Below are 19,621 nucleotides of genomic sequence, written 5' to 3' on the forward strand. Positions count from 1 at the left end.
GCATCTCAGTCCCAGCTTCCTGCTTAAATGCCACATAGAGTGCTTGCAATTCAGTGCACTCTAATTCTTACTAGAATCCACCAATTCCTCTATCAGCATTTGGGATCTCCCTTTCATCTTAACCTCTCCTCTCTCTCCTCTGTAATATTCTGGGTGGTGGTCTGTGTGAGTCTTCACTTCCCATCAGTTGATAGACAGCTTCTAAGCGACCTATAGATAAGATTTATTTTTCTATTATTATATCCCTGTACTACATGTCATTGGAAACTAGGGTAAGAAAAAAATTACTCTCAGATGAGAATGGCAAAAAATGATTTTTTTCAAAGGCATGATTTATAGGATTATTATGAAGGGAGTTGACTTATCTTACATAGGAGCCTTCAGCCCCGAAGAATTGTTCGCCGCTGCTAACTCTTCAGAAGACTGAAATAACAGAGATTGAGACCAACATAGGACAGTAGTAGCCATTAGTATTATCATTAATAGCAATTACTGACAATAAGGGAAATATCCCCCTTGAAAGTCGTAGTGGTTTTAAACTCGTAAATTATGAATTAATTCCCATTAAACACATCTTGTCCTATCAAAGTTTTAATTATAACAAGATAATGTGTGTGTAGAACCTGACATCATTCAGGATGAAAGCAGTAATGTCTTCTGTATGGCATTGGCATGATCTGGGGGCATGTTAGAAATGCAAAGAATCAAGATTTACCTAAGACCGATTTGAATCAGAATTTGCTTTTTAACAAGCTTCCTAGGACAGACAGCATTGAAGTTTGAGAAGAACTGTTCTGTGATGTCCAGGTAATTATGGTTGTAGCTATTCTGAGAACTAATGGCATTTTTAATTTCTCCGGCATTAAGGAAAATTAGAAACTATACAGGATTCCGGAAAAGCAGTTCCTGCTATTGTCTGTTAGGTATTTCTCTGTTGTTCAAAAGGCAGGAGGACACGTGAAGGGTTAGTTACAAAAAGCCCTGGTCATTAACTGACAAGGCAGAAGAAAGAAAAGCCAGAAACATCTTGCATTACTGTCATTAACACCCAGTGTACCCGGTTTTCCTTTACAGATTTCACGATTGTGAATGGCGTCTACATCATCTTCATGCTGTAACACTGTGTGGTAGTATGTCCTCCCTCTTCTGTGGACTTGCTCTTGGGGTCTGGCCCATTAGCTGACTCTCTAGATACTCTGGCAGAAAAAAATCTCCCCTGAGAAGACTTTCAAAGGTAGTTTTTCTACTTAAAATTTTTAATTGCACAAATTTTTTTTTTTTTTACTTCTTTTGGTGGCGGTAAGGAGGTGAAACAATATTTGAAACAGAAATGAACTAATTTCAGCTCTCCGTGGTAATTCTGGAAATGATACATTTGGAAAGCTGCCCCATCTCGTGGACGCAGATTAGGTAACACGGAGCTCAGGGGTCGTGATGGCCACTCATCATATTCCTCCCATCTATCATCACGCTGTCCTGAGCCATAGTACTCAAAGCGTGGTCCCTGACCAGCAGCACAGCATCACCTGGGCGCTTGCTAGAAATTCAGGCATTTGCTTATACCTTAGGCCAGTATAATCAGAATCTGCATTATAACATTATCTCTGTGATTCGTATGCACAGCGAAGTCTGAGAAGTTCTGGGAGAAAGAAAGGGAAGATAATCTACAATTTAAGTCTCAGGGTTGTCTGTCCCCAAACCATAACTCCATGTGAGGAGAACTTTGTATTGAAAAAAGAAGACATGTATTCTTGCTAGTTAATGTTTTCAGTCACAGAAAGAAGAAAACAGCCATTATTTTGCTTCGTGGAAAACCCTGTCTCTCGGTAGTTCCTTCGTGTGTTTCTGAGCCCCTTTCTCTAGTCTCCCTTACAGCTGAAATCTTCAACAGGAAGCTCATGTTTGTGAAACACCACCTTCACTGAAGGAGAACAAGAATGGCGAACTCTACACAGGTGATTCAGAGTGGCTCAGGCAGGCTTCATTCCCTTGATAAAAACTCAAAAAGAGAAAAAACCCCAGTTTCTGGAAGATGAAAAAAAGACAGCTTTTCTATGTTAAAAATCAAATTGCATGAAGAGTATGAACAGACAAATCACAGACAGACAGAAAATATTGTAGCACATGTATCTGATGGAGGGCTTTTATTCAAAATATTCAAAGAGTTCTCCAAATTCAAAAAAATGGGCCAAAGACCAGAACCATACACCTCAGCAAAGAAGGTATATGGATGGCAAATAAGCGTGTGATGAGATGCTCAACATCCTATGTCTTTAGGGAATTAGAAAATAAAACAACAATGTGAAGCAACTACATGCTTATCAGAATGACGAAATCTAAAAAAATGACACCACCAAATGCTGGCAAGGATGCAGAGCAAAAGGAGCGCTTATTTGTTGCTGGTGGGAAGGCAAAATGGGACAGCCACTTTGGAAGGCAGTTTGGCAGTTTCTTATAAAACTACATCGTCTTACCCTAAGACCCAGCAACTGAATTGAAAACTGTCCATACAAAAACCTGCATTAATGTTGATGGCAACTTTATTCATACTTGCCCCACAAACAAGATATCCTTTTTAAACATTTTTTAAATGTTTATTTATTTATTTAGAGAGGGAGAGAGAGAGAGAGAGAGTGCAAGCAGGGGAGGGGCAGAGAGAGGGGGAGAGAGAGAGAATCCCCAGCAGGCACCAGCGCTGTCAGCATAGAGCCCGACGTGGGGCTCAATCCCATGAACCATCAGATCATGGCCCAAACCGAAATCAAGAGTTGGACACTTAAACGCCTGAGCCACCCAGGCGCCCCCCAAACAAGATGTCCTTTCACATGTGAGTGGATAAACCAACTGGGGGCATGCAGACAAGGAGTACTATTCAGTGATTTAAAAAAAAAAGGTGACCTATCAAACCATGAAAAATCATGGCAGAACCACATAGGCATACTGGTAAGTGAAGAAGGCAGTCTGGACAGGTTATACACTATATAATTGCAAGTCTATGACATTTTGGAGAAGACAAAATAGAGACAGTAAAACAAAAGTCATTTGGGAGATGGATGCCTCACCAAGTAGGTGAGGCAGAGAGAATTGTTGGGGGTGTGAAATTGTTCCGTAGGATATGAAGATGGACACGTGTCTGTCTATTTGCTGAGACCCATAGAAAGACACAACACAAAGAGTGAACCTTAAAGTACGGACTAGAGTTAATAATGTATCAGGATTGGCTCCTCATTTGTAACAAATATATCACACTCATGCAAGGTATTAATAATAGAGGACAATTGTATGTGTGTGTGTGGGGGGGTGAGTAACTATACGGAACTGTACTCAATTATTCTGTAAATCTAGAAATACATTCAACATTCTATTAGTTATTTAAAATAATTCCACAAAAGCACTTCTTTTTTCGAGGTAGTGAGGATCATGTGAGACAGCCCAACCAACACAAGTAAGGGATACTTTAAAAGAATTGTTCCAGCAAATATTTATTTGTTTCAGGCCACAAACACATGCACATTCAAACTTCCATCTTCAAAATGAATACAGTGATTGGACAGCCCCACGCAAGTCTAAATAATTTGAATACAGGGCAGACTCAGAGACTGCTAGGTGCACATGGGGAAGAGATGTTGATTTTAACTGGGGGGAGCCTGGAAGGTTTGTGGATGAGGTGGTTTTTGAGCCACCTCTTAGACGGCGAGCAGGACTTCAAGTGGTAACTATGGAGGAAAACGGCACCCCTAAAATTGGTGACTAAAGATTGAAAGAGGAAAATTCAATGATGAGAATAAAATTCCAGATGAGGGATGTAAACTTATTTGGGGGGGGGGCTCGTTATTGGGGTTAAATGACAGCCAACAGTGGCAGAATGCTTTCAGAATTATCATACGACTATGCTTTCCATACGTAGTCACAGACAACAGGCTGAACTACAGGAAATTGTCACTTTTTTATGCAAGGAAACACTCAGCATTGGCAATTTTATATGGCTCAATGGAGTATTACTGTTCACTGTGCTCTAAGAGGTGGTTTATATACCACTTTCTTAATGTTTTATTTATTTTTGAAACAGAGAGACAGAGCATGAGCAGGGGAGGGGCAGAGAGAGGGAGACACAGAATCTGAAACAGGGTCCAGGCTCTGAGCTGTCAGCACAGAGCCTGACGTGGGGCTCGAACCCACGAACCGCGAGATCATGACCTGAGCCGAAGTTGGACGCTTAACTGACTGAGCCACTACTTTCTTTTCAAGAATACTTGGAAAAGCCAGTTAGCTGGGACATAGGTGATAAATATGAAAATAAAGACATTAAATTATATATCTGAAAATTCAAAGGTTGGAACAGGAACACTAAACCCACACACACACACACACACACACCCCAAGAAAATCCCAAGTGACTCAAGTTCGGGATGGAAAGCACACAATACTACTTCTCATTTTCTTCATTGGTAGAAGCAGTAGAGACCATTCCTGAAGTTCTCAGCACCTGTTCAGAGAGTTCAAAACCAAGAAAAATCTGTCTCTCTCTGCTTGGTGGAAAAGAAAGACTAAATCTCTTGAAATATGTTTAAAAAAAAAAGAGACAAAGCAGGACCACAGGGAGAAGAACTAAGTTATATTCTAAAATGCAGTGATCAGAATCCAATATCAATGCCTTTGCTCTGGAATAGGGAAACCTTGTAAAATAAAAATGGCATGCCATCCTCTCATAAGAGATTTGGGTGGATCACTGTCCCATATGAAGACAATGTCCACATATTATCAGCATGTTAGCACCATACTAACATTTTTTCCCCTAATGTAATAGTGTTATTTAACTGGCTCATAATGTCCTATAATTTGCTTGGATGACCAAAAACTAAATAGTGGCATTATTTGTCACCCTTTCATATTTATAAGCGTATCTGTTTTTTTCATATTCTCTCAGCCACTGATGCAGAAAATGATTATATAAGCAAACTTTAGAACGTAGATGAGATATTTACATCTGTTTTACGTGTCAGAGAGACAGAGGAGAGAGAGACAGAATGAAATGGAAAAGGAACAGTTACTTCAAAGACTTTCTTTGCCATCAGAGGGTTGGTTTAGGGAAAAATTTGTATGAAGAGACACTCCAACAGGACATTAGGGAGTTTTCACTTATGGGAGGACACTTTGGATGTAAAATGGCATCGGTGACTGTACTATAAGAACTCAGATTTTAGGCGAGCGCTTTTGGAATTATGGCAGCCGTGGATATCCAAGATAAGCTGCTGGGAATCTCTTGGGTTGACTGTTCCTGGATCCCCATTTTGAACTGTGGATACGGCCCGGATTACATTTCAGAAAGAAGTAATCCTTTCTACGACAGGACATGTAACAATGAAGTGGTCAAAATGCAGAGGCTTACATTAAATCAAATGGTTGGAGTGGAATACATCCTTCTGCACTCTCAAGAGCCCATTCTTTTTTATCATTTGGAAGCAACAGTGGCAGTCTTCTACCCAAGTTATCCCACTGGCTGATTACTGTATCATTGCTGGAGTGATCTACCAGGCACCAGACCTGGGGTCAGTTATAAACTCTAGGGTGCTTACTACAGTGCATGGCATTCAATCAGCTTTTGATGAAGCTGTGTTGTACTGTCAATACCATCCTTCCCAGGTTATTGGTGGCACTTCAAAGATCGTGAAGAGCAAGATAAAGTCAAACCTAAAGCCAAAAGGAAAGAAGAACCAAGCTCTATTTTTCAGAGACAACGTGTGGAGGCTTTGCTCCTGGACCTTAGGCAGAAATTTCCACCCAAATTTGGGTAGTAAAAGTCTGGAGAAAAGCCTGTCCCAGTGGGTCAGACAAAGAAAGAGGCAGAACCTATACCAGAGACTGTTAAATCTGAGGAAAAGGAGACCGCGAAGAACGTCCAACAGATAGTGAGCACGAAAGGCCCCCTGGAAAAACGAATGGGGCTTCAGTGAGTACTGGTCAGAGAGAAGCCTGCAAGACTCCTCTTGTCCATTATTGGCACCTCATTACCATGACAGGCTCTTGAACTTTAAAATTCTTTGTCACGACCCTTCCATTTGTATAGAATGTGCTTGTTCTTTAAGAAGGATGTAAGGATCCTCATGCTTTTGATATGAATATTTTTTATGTATCTTTTGTAACCTTTCCCCTACTAGACTTGAGCAGCCTCTTACTCAAATGTATACTGCTATATATACATCTAAAAACAAAATAAAAGTATTTGTATAAATAAAAAAAAAACCACTCAGATTTTAGGCACTCATGTTTTGGATCATCTGCAAAAAAAAAAAACAACTTTATTTTTAAAGTTTATTTATTTATTTTCAGAAAGAGAGAGAGAAAGTGCACACGCAAGTGGGGGAGGGGCAGAGAGTGGGAGAGAGAGAGAGAGAGGGAGAGAAAGGGAGAGAGAGAGAATCCTGAGCAGGTTCCACACTGTCAGTGCAGAGCCCAATGCAGGGCTCGAACCCACGAACCATGAGATCATGACCTGAGCCCAAACCAAGAGTCAGATGCTTAACCGACTGAGCTACCCAGGCGCCCCTGATTTTATTTTTAAAGCAGATAATGCTACAGGAGCAAAACATATGGCAGGTTTCTGCATTGAGAATTACATTATTATATCATTTCATGTTCTAGCAAAGGCATGTATAGGTTTAGTTCATCCTTACATAAATGGCCTTTTTCGAAAAATGAGGCACGTAGATTTTAAAGGAAGGTGTTCTCACCTTCACGCAGCACCAGAAATTATTTCAGGGGTCAAATGATAACTCAGGATGTCACCCTCAAAGCTCTGTCTTATAATTTCACCCTATGCGAAATATCACAAAGGTCCCGCATCAATGTAGGCAAAGGCTTAGCCACTCAACAAATGGAGAATTATGAGTGCACAGCTCCCTCGAAGACCAAAGTGTCTGTTCTGCTGATATTGCACACTTTCCCTAAAGAGATTACCAGCATAATCCTAAACATTATAGGACCCAAGCTATCTTATTTTTGAGCTCATCAGATCCAGCATGCTGCACGTAATCCGTCCCAGCTTTACTCAGTGTTTATGTAAGCTGGGGAAAGAATTGTAGGACCAACGGTAACCAAGTACTAAGAACAAATATCGTCATTTTCAAAACACACTTTACCAAGTTTCTTTTTTTTGCTACAAGCCAAAAATGCATAATCATTGTTTGATAGTGTATGGTAACATTTGCATGGGGATGTTTGTGGCTGTGTTTCCTATACATGAGTTTCTACCAAAGGCCCTTTGAGGCTACCCGTGGACTGAATTGGTAGGAAAAAGTAAAGTGGTTTTTTTTTGTTTTTTTTTTTGTCATTTCTTTAGAGGTTTGAGTTACTTCGGAGATACTTATTTTGGGGGGAAATAACGGAGGAAAAAGACTAGTGAAAATCAGAAACTGCTAAGCACAGTACTAAGTATTCTACGACAGTGCCTTTACAAAAGCTGCGGTTTCAATTTAGGATATTCCTTTTGATTGCACTAAAATTTAAAAGGAAAGTAAAATATTTGTTTCTCTTTGCAATACGTAAACACACATTGGCTCATATAATTCGTTTGAAAAAATGAGTTGTGTGTGTGTGCACATGCTCTTAAAATCAAAACCTGTTTTCTGTCATTTTATAACAGGGGGAAAATTCCTGTTTTTCTTTCCACCTCACCAAATCAGGAGAGAAAGGAACACTTATGTTTACCTGTCAGCCTCTGCTAATTGTAATTCAGACCCAAAGAGGATTAAGTGCATAGACGTTAATACGTCCAGTGTTATTAATTTCTAAACAACAATAGCAACAATAACCTGAGTAAATCTGTCAGTAGTGAGGATAAATAGTTGTTTAAAGACTCCATTGATGTCACAACTGCAATCTGCTGTTAATGGCTTATTTCACTGATACAGTCTTCAAATACATACATTGTGAAATCAGCGAATAATTGCATTGAAATAATATCCATTCTTGTCTAAAATTACAAGCAACGGGAGGCTCGAAGCATTGTGCAAAGATGTAATTCCGAGTTTATAAACATTTGGGGAAGTTTTAGTTTGATTAGTAACTTTTTTTGAATAACCGTTAGTTTTGTATTGTTTGAACCTAACAATTATGTTAATTTACATTGTAATATTTCCAACTGTTGTTCATTGCTATTTAGTACTAGCCAAAAAATGGCAAAAAATCATACATCATATTGCCCTGAAATATTTTTAGAACAAAGGCTCAAAACCTTTCTATGTTATGAGATAATGTGCGTTTAGGGAACTAGGTACTAATTTGTTAAAAATTTAGCAGAAAAACTCAAATAGGTTTCACCTGATTGTTCATAATCATTCAACCAAATAGATTTTTTTCTTTTCTTTTCTCTTTTCTTTTCTTTTCTTTCTTTTCTTTTTTCTTTCTTTCTTTGTTTCTTTCTTTCTTTCTTTGTTTCTTTCTTTTTTGAAACTAGATCTTTTACATAGGAGGAACTGTGTGGTATAATATATTTATGAACTGAATATTTAACAAGTCAGAAAAGTGAAATGATCATAACAATGATAATGCCAATGACTAAAATCAGAGCTACAAAATTGTGACAAGGATGTTCATAGAGTTAACCTCACGCTCGTGTAATGTGGCTGGTGACTACCTGAATTCATTCTCAAAACTCATGCATTTGGTAATTCACTACAGGGTATGATGATACTCACATATAAATATGCTCTCCAGTGTAAAATAAAGCCTGAGTGGCTTATTTATTATATACATTTGCAAGTCAGAAAATATTTTATTGTTCCCACACCTAGACCTCAATTTCTTTTGCTGAGAGCTTACAAACGCTTACTGTTTTACCTGAAGGATAGTTCATACAGCTAAGCGTCAGAAGAGAGAAGAAAACGGAAAACTCACCAGTGGCGTCAGCTTTAGTTTTGAGCTCGTTCTCACACATTTTGACGTTAGCAATTAAAAGTCTAACTGAGAAATATTGCACTTTTCCCTGGAGGTCTGACGGCTGCCCCAGTGTTACTCCACAACTAGCATCCCAACAGACTGCATTAATGAGATTAAATGAAAGAGGGAGTTAAAGGCATCAACTGTTCCATTTCATTAAGTAAGGGTGAAGGGCTGCCCAGGCAAGGAAGGCAGGAGGGAGGATATTGGCTTTTCCTTTTGATAGCACTTATTCACAAAAGAATGCAGCATTTGCTAAATCACAGTCAGCAGTTTAAAAACGTTATCCAGCTGCCCCCCAGAATTGTATGGAAATATATTATTTATATATATTTATTCTGCACTTAAATTCTTCTTTGTTCTCATCCCTTTGGAAACAGATCCAATAGGCATGTGCCATGTAAACAAGGGTCGTCTCTGTGATTCTAAAAGTATAATGCAATTTTCCTTCAGAATTACTTTGCTCCAATGATTCTAGACCCTCTGTTGAGGTCCAGGGATGAAGGATGGTGTGAAGGTATTACCGTGGTCCTGTTCTTCTAAATGCTGGATCATAGTTGTCTATGGAGTAATGAATACAGCACGAGATTTTAGAAGAGCATATTAGAAAGAAAACACGCATGCCTTACAGCATGTCTGTGGCAACAGAGCCTGGGAACCCGGTCTGAGGACTTAACACTAGGTGGGTCACCAACCTCAACCCTGAGGTCTAAAGTGACTTCATTCTCCCAGCATGCCCCAGTGCTCCCACTTGTAAAATAAGAATGAGCAAGTCACCTAGACAGAAATTTCTGATCCTCAACCCTTGTCACCAGGAAGGATAAATATATTACTATGTAAAAATTGTGTTAACTTCCATAGAAAAGAGCATGATCTTTATGTGAGAGCAAAATGCTCCTGAGCAGCAGCATTATTTAACCTTTGCTTAGAGTTACCAGATTGATTGAGTGATGAATCTCAAACCTTTCTCTTCACCTTTTTCTTTCCCACCATCTGGGACAGTTCTTATTTTCTTTTCACTAATCATTTGTCACAAATGTTTCTTGATCTTCCCTACTATTCCTCTCTTCTCTTAAACATCTCTGTTTTTTCCTGGCCTGCAGTAGAAACTGCTTTCCTTTTTTTTTTTTTTTTTTTTAAAGTTTATTTATTTGAGAGAGAGAGCGTGAGAGAGAGCCAGGGAGGGGCAGAGGGAGAGAGGGGGAGAGAGAGAATCCCAAGCAGGTTCTACACTGTCCGTGTAGACCCCGATGTGGGGTGCTATCTCACAAACCATAAGATCATAACCTGAGCCGAAATCAAGAGTCAGACGCTTAGCCAACTGAGCCACCCAGGTGCCCCGAAACTGCTTTTCAAAGGGAAATAAGGCAAGGAATGGTGAGGTGGTCAGAGGAGGCTGTGCAAACCCACTTGGTATTATTGTCAGCATGGTGGAGCTGAGCCCAGTGGTTCTCAGCTTTGGATGCCCATTGGAATAATCTGGAGAATTTAAAAATATTGATGTCCAGGGATTTCTCTCTTATCTTCTTCCATTGATTTGTTTTGTGTGGGCATCTGGGGTTTTTGAACAATTCCAAAGTGATTCTAACGGGCAGCCAGGTCTAAAGACCCCAGGAATGATTCTCAGAAACACCACAGACGCATGTCACATGTACAGATTCCTGTCGCCCACCAGCCACTGAGTCAGAATCTTCTGAGGAGCCTGGGAAGCTATTGTAGTAAGCACTCATGTATTGGCAATGATTAGATAAGTTTTGGGAAAACCTTGGACTTTGAATTAGGACATCTGGTTTTAAATTCTTGGGTAGGTTACTTAACGTTTTCCGTGCTTCCGTTTGCATATCTCTAAAATAAGATCACAACACCTACCTACAAGATCACTGACCACTCCAACCACCATGATTACCCCGGGACCCTATGTATCTACCACTCATTGGTCCTGGTATTCTTCATTAATCCTTCTCAGATGCTTACGTTTAACCTTGACTATAAGCTCCTTAGGGATAAGCACTCTCTGTGTTTCCCAGTGTCTAGCGTAGGGATTCAATAAATGTATGGAGCCCATCAGTGGGTGAGTATATGCCTACTGATTGACTGCATCACTGGGGGATCATACATAAGTCTCACTGCCTGTCTGCTCCCACCATTTCCTTTACCTCAAGTTTCACTTTTCTGGCTATTGGATCTTTGGGGCTTACTGGCTTGCTGCTCCTTAGTGGAAATAAGAGAAGGTTAAGAAAAAAAAAATTTGCCTCTTTGTGTTCTTTATTTAATCTTAATTTGTAATTGGTTCTTAGTGTAGGAACAAGGTTTGAAAAAATAACCTCTCTTGATTTCCTCTTTTCCCTTAATCTATGACTCTCCTTCCTCCCCTTTGTGAATCATCTAATTGCCTCTTTGAACTGTTGTCCCACTGGCTTAGGTCTTTCCTCTGTCCTGTTGGTGGATTGCTTTTTCTCTGGTTAGAAGTATTATCATTAGTTGACCTCTCCTCCTGGATGACTCTCCCTGGACCCCACTCTGCTGTAGGCAGAGGCTCTTATATACTTCTCACACCAGCGTGGTACTTAGACTGTCTCTGGTATCACAAGTCATTAAGCTAGAGGGACAGAAAAGCTCTTAAAAAACAAACAAACAGACAGACAAACAAACAACAATTCCCCAAATTCAGGGAGGAACATGAGAGAAGAAGCTTCTTAAACAAAAGAAATGTCATAACAGAGAAATGGCTTGGGGCGCCTGGGTGGCTCAGTTGGTTGAGCGTCTGACTCTTGGTTTTGGCTCAGGTCATGATCTCATGGTTTGTAGTATTGAGCCCCGTGTCTGGTTCTGTGCTGTTGGATTGGGATTCTCTGTCTCCCTCTCTCTCTGCCCCTCCCCACACGCATGCACGCACTTTCTCTCTCTCTCTCCCAGAAGTAAACAAATAAACATTACAAACATAGGAAACACTTCCTCTTTGGCGTTGGGGTTCTCAAAGTACAGGTCCCCAGACCAGCAGGGTCAGTAGCAGCACCTGGGAATTTGTTAGAAATGTGAATTCTTGGACTCAGTCCAGACCTACTGAATCAGAAACTCTTGGGGGGCGCGGCAGGGGTGTCCAGGTGCTTTCACAACCCTCCAGGTGGTTCTGAAGCACAGAGCCACTGGTTTACAGCATGGGTTTTTCAATCAGGAGGAGCCGGAGTTAATTCACAGCTCTGTCACATTCTGGTCGTGTGGTTTGGACAAGTTCTTTAATCTCCTGACACCTCAGTTCTATCATTTGTAAAATGGCCATTAGAACACCTACCTGATGGAAGTGTTGAAGAATTTAAAGTGAGCTAATTCCTGTGAAGTACTCAGCACAGTCCTAAGCACAAAATAAGCACTCAGTTCCTCTGGGCCGTTACTCTGATATTACCTCAGTGGAGAAAAGAAAGTAGTTTGTACTTTAAAAACCTCCGCTCTCTGCTTTTACAAATGTCTCAAAACTTAGCTGCGTGTTAAAATCACTTGGAGACCTTAAGAAAATATATCTGATTCCCAAGAGACTCACTGCAGATTAATTCAGTAAGAATTCTGCAAGTGAGGCCAGGCATTTTTATTTTAATTACACAGAGGATGACAAGATGATTCTGATATACAATGTAATATACTGTTGTTATATATTAAAATCAATATCAAAAGAGGTGTGAGATTAAATGCAGGTAAGAATGAATCATGAGGAAAGTCAGATGTCATATTCATTATTTCCATGATTTCACCCTAATTCCATGGTAGAGAAGTACAGGGAAATGCTAAAATGTAGGTTCTAGACCAGGGTTCCCCACCTTGCCGTTACTGACATTTTTAGGCTGGACAATTCTTTTTTTTCTGGGCAGCTTTTCTGTGAATTGTATTTATCTCTGGCCTCTATCTGTCTGTCCTCTAGATGCCAGTATCATTCCGCGGTTGTGACAACCAAAGCGATATCCAAGTATTGCCAAGCATCCCCTGGGGGGATGAAATAGTGACAACTCTAGTTCTAGAGTTTCCGTGTCTGGATACAAATCCAGGCTTTACTATGTAACAGCTGTATGATTAGAGCAAGCTACAAGTCCTTTGTGCCTCAGTTTCCCTTCTTCTGAAACGGAGGTAATAATACTCCCCTCATAGAGTTGTGTCGGGCGTTCGAAAGATAAAAGAGAAAATGCATCTAAAGCCCTGAGAACAGCATCTAGAGCATGGCAGACGTTACAGACTGAATGTTTATGTCCCCTCAAACTCTGATGCTGAGATCCTAACTCCCAATGTGATGGTATTAAGAAGTGGGGACTTTGGGAAGGTCCCCACTCATGAGGTCATGAGGTAGAGCCTGCATGAATGGGATTAGTGTCTTTCTAAAAGGTCTCTGGAGAGCTCTCTTGCTCTCTTTTCACATTGTGAGGAGACAACGAGAAGTCAGCAGTCTGCAGCCTGAATGAGAGCTCTCACCAGACCCAACCATGCCAGCATCCTGATCTCAGACTTCCAGCCTCTAGAGCTGGGAGAAATTCGCTGTTTATGAGCCACCCAGTCTATAGTACTTTGCTATCATAGCTTGAATAGACTAAGATAGTACATATTTAGTAAATGTCAGCTATCATTTATGCATATGTGTGTGTAGATGTTATGTTATATATGTATATATAGCATATGTATGTTATATATGTATATATAGCATATATATATATATATATATGTATATATATCTCGATAGTCTTATTTTGATTCCAAAATACCGGGAGAACTCTTTTCCTAAAGTCTTTACATGCAAGTTGTGTATCCATTCATCAATTTATTCCCTGCGTAATGAATCAGAATGACTAAATCCTCATATACGTCCTGGGGTCTGCAGCTGGTGTAGAAGACAGAGAGAAGAGTGAAAGCATTACAGAATCCGAGTGGTGTGGTTTCTATCCTTTTGGAACTATGCATTAAAAATTTTTTTTTAATGTTTATTTACTTTTGAGAGAGAGAGAGAAAGACAGAGCATGAGTGGGGCAGGGGTAGAGAGAGAGGGAGACACTGCCTTGAGAAAGCAGGCTCCAGGCTCTGAGCTGTCAGCACAGATGTGGGGCTCGAATTCACAAACCATGAGATCATGACCTGAGCCAAAGTCAGACGCTTAACCGACTGAGCCACCAGGGCGCCCCAAGTAATTTTTTATTTGCATAAAAAATGCTGAATATTTTATAAAAGATTTTATTTTTTAGATCAGTATTAGGCTTACAATAAATTTGAAAGAAAGATTTTCCACACACCTACTGCTCACCAATGCGCATAACCTCCCCCATTATCAACATCCCTCACCAGAAAGGTACATTTTTTTTTTTAACAAGGATGAGCTTACATTGACACATCATAATCACCCAAAGTCCATAATTTACATTAGGGTTCACTCTTGGTGTTGTACATTCTATAGGTTTGGACAAATGTACAATGACTTATATCTATAATAGCATACTGTCCTAATAGCATGTAATTTCACTGTCCTAGAAATCTTGTGTGTTCTGCCTATTCATCTTCCCCTGTTGCTTCCCCAAGCAACCACTGATCTTTTTATTATTTCCATTGTTTTGCTTTTCATATTTTTGATATTGATATTTTTGATAAATGGCGTAAATCCAAGCCATTTAGGAGTTGAGACCTGATCATTGGAAATGGCTGAAACCTAACTTCTTAAATTTGGTATTTGTTCATTTAGCAAATCCATGATTGTTGAATGCATCTGATATTTTGATAACTGAGTTAAATAGCTTCCCTTATGCATTCCAAGTATGTAACTGTACTTTGCAGGAGGGCCAAGAGATTTCCCTGGTTCTCATGTAGCATCTGTTTGGTTACAGTCAATGATGGGAGGTTCAGCACTTTGCAAGACATCCAGTTTCACTATTGCATTCTCCTGCTGATCAATCAATGAGGATTTCCTAAAGCCCACATGGAGTATGCCCACAAGCCTTGCTGAAATGAAAATACGATGCCTCTGTTGTTCTGTTGGTCTTATCGTATTATAAAGTTATAAAAGCTCTATCAAAAAGTGCTTGGCAGGGGGTGCCTGGGTGGCTCAGTCTGTTGAGTGTCAGACTTTGGCTCAGGTCACGATCTCACTGTTCCCAAGTTCGAGCCCCGCACAGGGCTCTGTGCTGACAGCTCAGAGCCTGGAGCCTGCTTTAGATTCTGTGTCTCCCTCTCTCTCTGCCCCTCCCCCACTCATGCTCTGTCTCTCTCACTCTCTCTCTCAAAAATATACATTAAAAGAAAAAAAGTGTTTGGGGTTAGTTTGCCATAACTTAATTTCTGGTGTCTCAAGATGAGTGCTGGTGATACAACTTTACCTCCCTGGTCCTATGGTTCTAGTTAGTAATTTGTTCTAAGGTTTTGCTATGGAGGGTCTTTAGTGCATATGTGTATATATGCATATATATGTATAGACATAACACATATCCATATCTGTATACACATATGGTATAAATACTTGCCTATATGTAATTCATCTTTCTCTGCCTGTTTCTGAATGTGGGGCATTTTAGTTATTTCTAATCTTCGGGAAGATTTTAGTTTGCCAGGAATCTCAAAGATTACCATGAAAGAAGAAACAATCTGCAATCTCCAATATAGCATTCATCTGGAGACTTGTCCTTACTTAAAGTAGCAAACTTCGCCCTCACAACCCTCTATTCACTGGTAAACTTCAACTCTGCCTTAACGACTCTTGTGCCTCCTTCCAGTCTGAAAGTCATTCTCTCGAGTGGAGGAGACACCATTCTTAAAAAGATGCAAAAAGATTGATACCATTAGAAGGTCTTCCAAGGTATCTTAACTTGGAAGTTGACTTCAGATAAGCTCCTCCGTAAGCCTGTATATGATGGAGACTAACATTACCTGGTGCCATGAGAGACAGTAGTAATTTTGCATGTTGCTGGACTTGCATCAGTGGATGTGATAGGGAAAAATCTGTGACAAGACGGCTGACAGGACTGATCGGGAAATTCCAGTCCCCAACCAAAGGCTCCCCTTCTGCGTTCTTCTTTCCACCCTTCTTGCCGTGCTTACTGCTAATGCGGGATGTGGAAGTAACAGACTATAAATTGTTCCCTCTGCTTATGCTCAGTGCTCAGACCTCTGGAGAGTGATCTCTGAGCCCGCCTGTGTAAAATAAACCTCCTGCCTTCCAAGATCTCCGAGTGCCGCTTGGTTCTTCAGCTGGGTGATCCAGACCAGGTTCCATACCAGATGAGCTTTGAGGGCTTTAACCCAGGACACAGGGCTACAAACTGCTGTACCTCGGACCTGCATTATTGAATATTCTTGCATGGGCTTCATCCATACCAGCTCAGAATTTTCTAGCAAAACCATTCTTATTTCTTAAGAGCCTGGTCTTCTTTCATTGCGGTAATCAGGAAAAATAACATTATAAACATCAGTGATTTTTCACCCTACGTATCTAGGCTCTGTCACTTATTGCTATGGCTTAGATTCTACTTTTTTTTCTTTCTGTATAAAGGCACCAACAACATACCCTAATTTACATTTACATGCGAACCAGGCAATCCTGAATCCAGAATTCAGGTACGTTCATCAGGGCTAAGCCAACTCAGTTTTGCTCCAAAATCAGCAAAGGAGTTGAGTTTCTCATCTTGTATCTTCTAAGGAACATATTAGCCAAGAGACAACTTTTCAACCAGATACAGCAAATTCACTTAAAAATGTAGAGCCCAAGAATGGTAGCATTATCTCCGTGTGCAGTCCACGTTTGCATTAGGAGAAAGGAATCTGTCCCTAAAGTACCTTGCAAGATAGAACTGTGTACGGTTGTTTTCCTTCACTCCTCCTGGGACCTCTTACACATGTCACGGCCAACCAACATCGTGAATATTTTTACTGAACAGAATAAGAAACAAATGGAGTATGTAAAACACAAACAAATCACATGTCGGTAAACTAAATGTAGATTTAGCATCCTTGAAGAACAAAATCTTTCCTCTGTAACTCAAAAGTGAAAGCAGGAGTTCACTCTGATCTAAAGTTCAAAGCAGGAAATCCAGAGGACTGATCAAAGGCAAGTAGATGGGGCGCCTGGCTGGCTCAGTTGGTGGAGTATGCAACGCTTGATCTCAGTGTCGTGAGTTCGAGCACCACACTGGGTGCAGAGATTACTTAAAATATTTTTGTTTGTTTGTTTTAAAGGCAAATATATGAAGCCATTCACTGTTTTCATGTGCAGAATCCCCCTCCAGGGCCTATAGAACTAAAGGGTCTCAGCTAGCAGAGACTGAGAACTTAGTGTGTTAAAGAGCTTCAGCTGCATTATCTTATGTATTGTCACAACTCTGGGAAGTACCGTGAGTACCCTCAAGTGGCTGGGAAAGAGACCGGGTCGCAGTGGGGCTAGGAAATAGAACCTTATAGTGGTGGTCTCAAAATGCGATCCACAGAGGAGTAGCCCCAGGAGTGCCTCCCATTCCTCTGTACTTGTTAGAGTGAACATTCTTTGGACCACCCAGGATCTACTGAGGTGTGGTCCAGAAACTCCAGGAGTGAACATTATACCACTCTGTGTTTTAAGAAGCCCTCTGACTGATTTTAATGACTGCTAAAATCTGAGGACAGTGGCTTGTAGTCCACATTTAATAATGGTGAATCCATTTCTGTGTTGCCCATGCTCTAAATCACATACGCAAGGTATACAGACTTGTTCTCAAAGGTGAGTGATATTTAGAAGCACCACAATGAAGACAGATTTTTTTACTGTTAAGTATTAAGCATTGCTTGTTCCTTCTATTTGAGTGAGTCCTGAAGGCCTGTTACCAGCTCTGGGGGTTTCAGCAGGCCTGGATGATTCCAGCAAAGAAGCACAAGTTGCATATTACGCAAGCCTTTCCCTCTTTATTTTTAAGGAGCAGACTGACACTGGGTTATCTCCTTGCTGGGTGCAGATTAGTGCTTGCCATGGTGGATAGCGTGCCCACACTGTGAAAAATGGAACACGTCACCACTGCTGAGGTTAAAATTCCACAAAATGTTTCTCTTGCAGACACTGCTGGCCCATAGAAAGTTTTACTAACCCATAGTGCTGTGAGTTTTTCGTTCTAAAGTTGACCTGGGATCCTCCTAGCCCTCATGAAATATGATTAACTATTATAAATCTGTGTGTCTCGATGAGAAACGAATTGTGACTTTATCTTCTCTTTCTACATTTTAATCATGATATGAAGCGGGGGTGGCATTTTTGTCACTACTGTTTTTACTTAGTATCATTAAGTACCTTTACTACACTTCATGGGGGATGTTACTTCAGAACTCAAAGAAAGATTTAAACTCTAGTCCCCCTGAAGAAAGAAAGGGGAACAAAGAACAATGCATGCTTAAATTCATCTCTCCCTTTGCTTCCTAGGATTAAAGGGTTACTGCATACAATCGGGAGGCTTACTCTATTTTGCCACAACAAAGGGTAAAATAATGTGTGTGTTGGGGCGGGGGGGGGGGGGGGGGAGATACAATTTAGCCAATGTAGTAACACTGCCCTGACATTTTTTTAATATTTTGTTTGTTGTCCTTAATACTTATTAGGTGTTCAAGTCGCTGTCTTAAGCACTATTAAGTGGTAAATTAAAGTTTGCTTTAAGTAATGCTTTTCAAACTGCTTGAAAAGCATTATCAAAATATTGCTGTTTTGGAGGTCAACAAAGCCTGGGGAATTTTTAGTGATAAATGTCATATCAAAGCTTAAAGACTTCTTTTCTTACCCTACTTAGGCAATTTTTTGGGGGGGCGGCTGAGATAAAATCACCAAGTAGAAATAATTGCTAGTTAACACCATTACATTTAGTAACAAAAAATAACTGGCTGATCTGCAGGAATAAACACTGAATTATTGTTTTATGGCTGAAAATTAAAAACTGTATCCCATCGGCTAAAGAATCTTTCCGATGAGTAGGGCATGAATGCTGCAGGAACATTTCAATAAATAAAGGACAATACATATCTTTGACTCTGTGACAGAAACCCTCATAGAGTGAATAACCCAATTTGCCCCGGCCCTTACAGCTAATGGGTCCAAGAATAGTGAATGCTTGGAATCTGAAAATTATCTTTTGTTTGCTAAAGGCAGTTGATGGGTGATGTGTTGGAGAAGGAACTGCCTTAGGTATGTTTCAGAAAAGTGCTTATTCTGATTTTCTGAAAAAAGACTAAATGGCCTCACTGAAGAGTTTATGTAGCTTAGGGTATGAAAAGATAAAATCGTTAGGATACCTTAAAACAGGAAAGAATTCAAACATTTACTCAAAAAACAAATCAGTGTGAGACTTAAGACAGAGCTAATCAGTACCGGATGCATCGTCCTGCCTTATTTGAGATTCTAGATCATTTATTCTGAAAATAACAATGGGGCTTTTTTTTTCTTTGAAGGATCTTATCCTATATAAATTATATGGATATGTGAACAACAAAATAACATTTTAGGCTTAAGCTCACATTCCATGTATAGGAAAATAATGCCAGCATACTGTGTTCTGTCCACATGTAATGGAATAAACTCTTTACAATGGACTGAACATTTGTGTGTCCCCCAAATTCATATATTGAAACCTTAACCTCAAATATGATAGTATTAGGAGGTGCAACCTTTAGGAGGTAATAAGGTTGTGAGGGTGGAAACTTCGTGAATAGGATTTAGTGT

The 19,621-nt window shown here is 40.1% G+C and overlaps 1 protein-coding gene and 1 pseudogene across 1 annotated transcript in view; one reads left to right on the forward strand and one right to left on the reverse strand.

Moving 5' to 3' along the window:
* Positions 1-19,621, reverse strand: part of RORB (RAR related orphan receptor B) — a 195,934-nt gene that overhangs the window by 67,699 nt on the left and 108,614 nt on the right. The gene's annotated exons all lie outside the window — the stretch shown is intronic.
* LOC128312234 (mediator of RNA polymerase II transcription subunit 6-like) lies at positions 671-6,243 on the forward strand (annotated as a pseudogene).

Source organism: Acinonyx jubatus, chromosome D4, assembly GCF_027475565.1.
Source record: "Acinonyx jubatus isolate Ajub_Pintada_27869175 chromosome D4, VMU_Ajub_asm_v1.0, whole genome shotgun sequence".
Lineage (NCBI taxonomy): Eukaryota > Metazoa > Chordata > Mammalia > Carnivora > Felidae > Acinonyx > Acinonyx jubatus.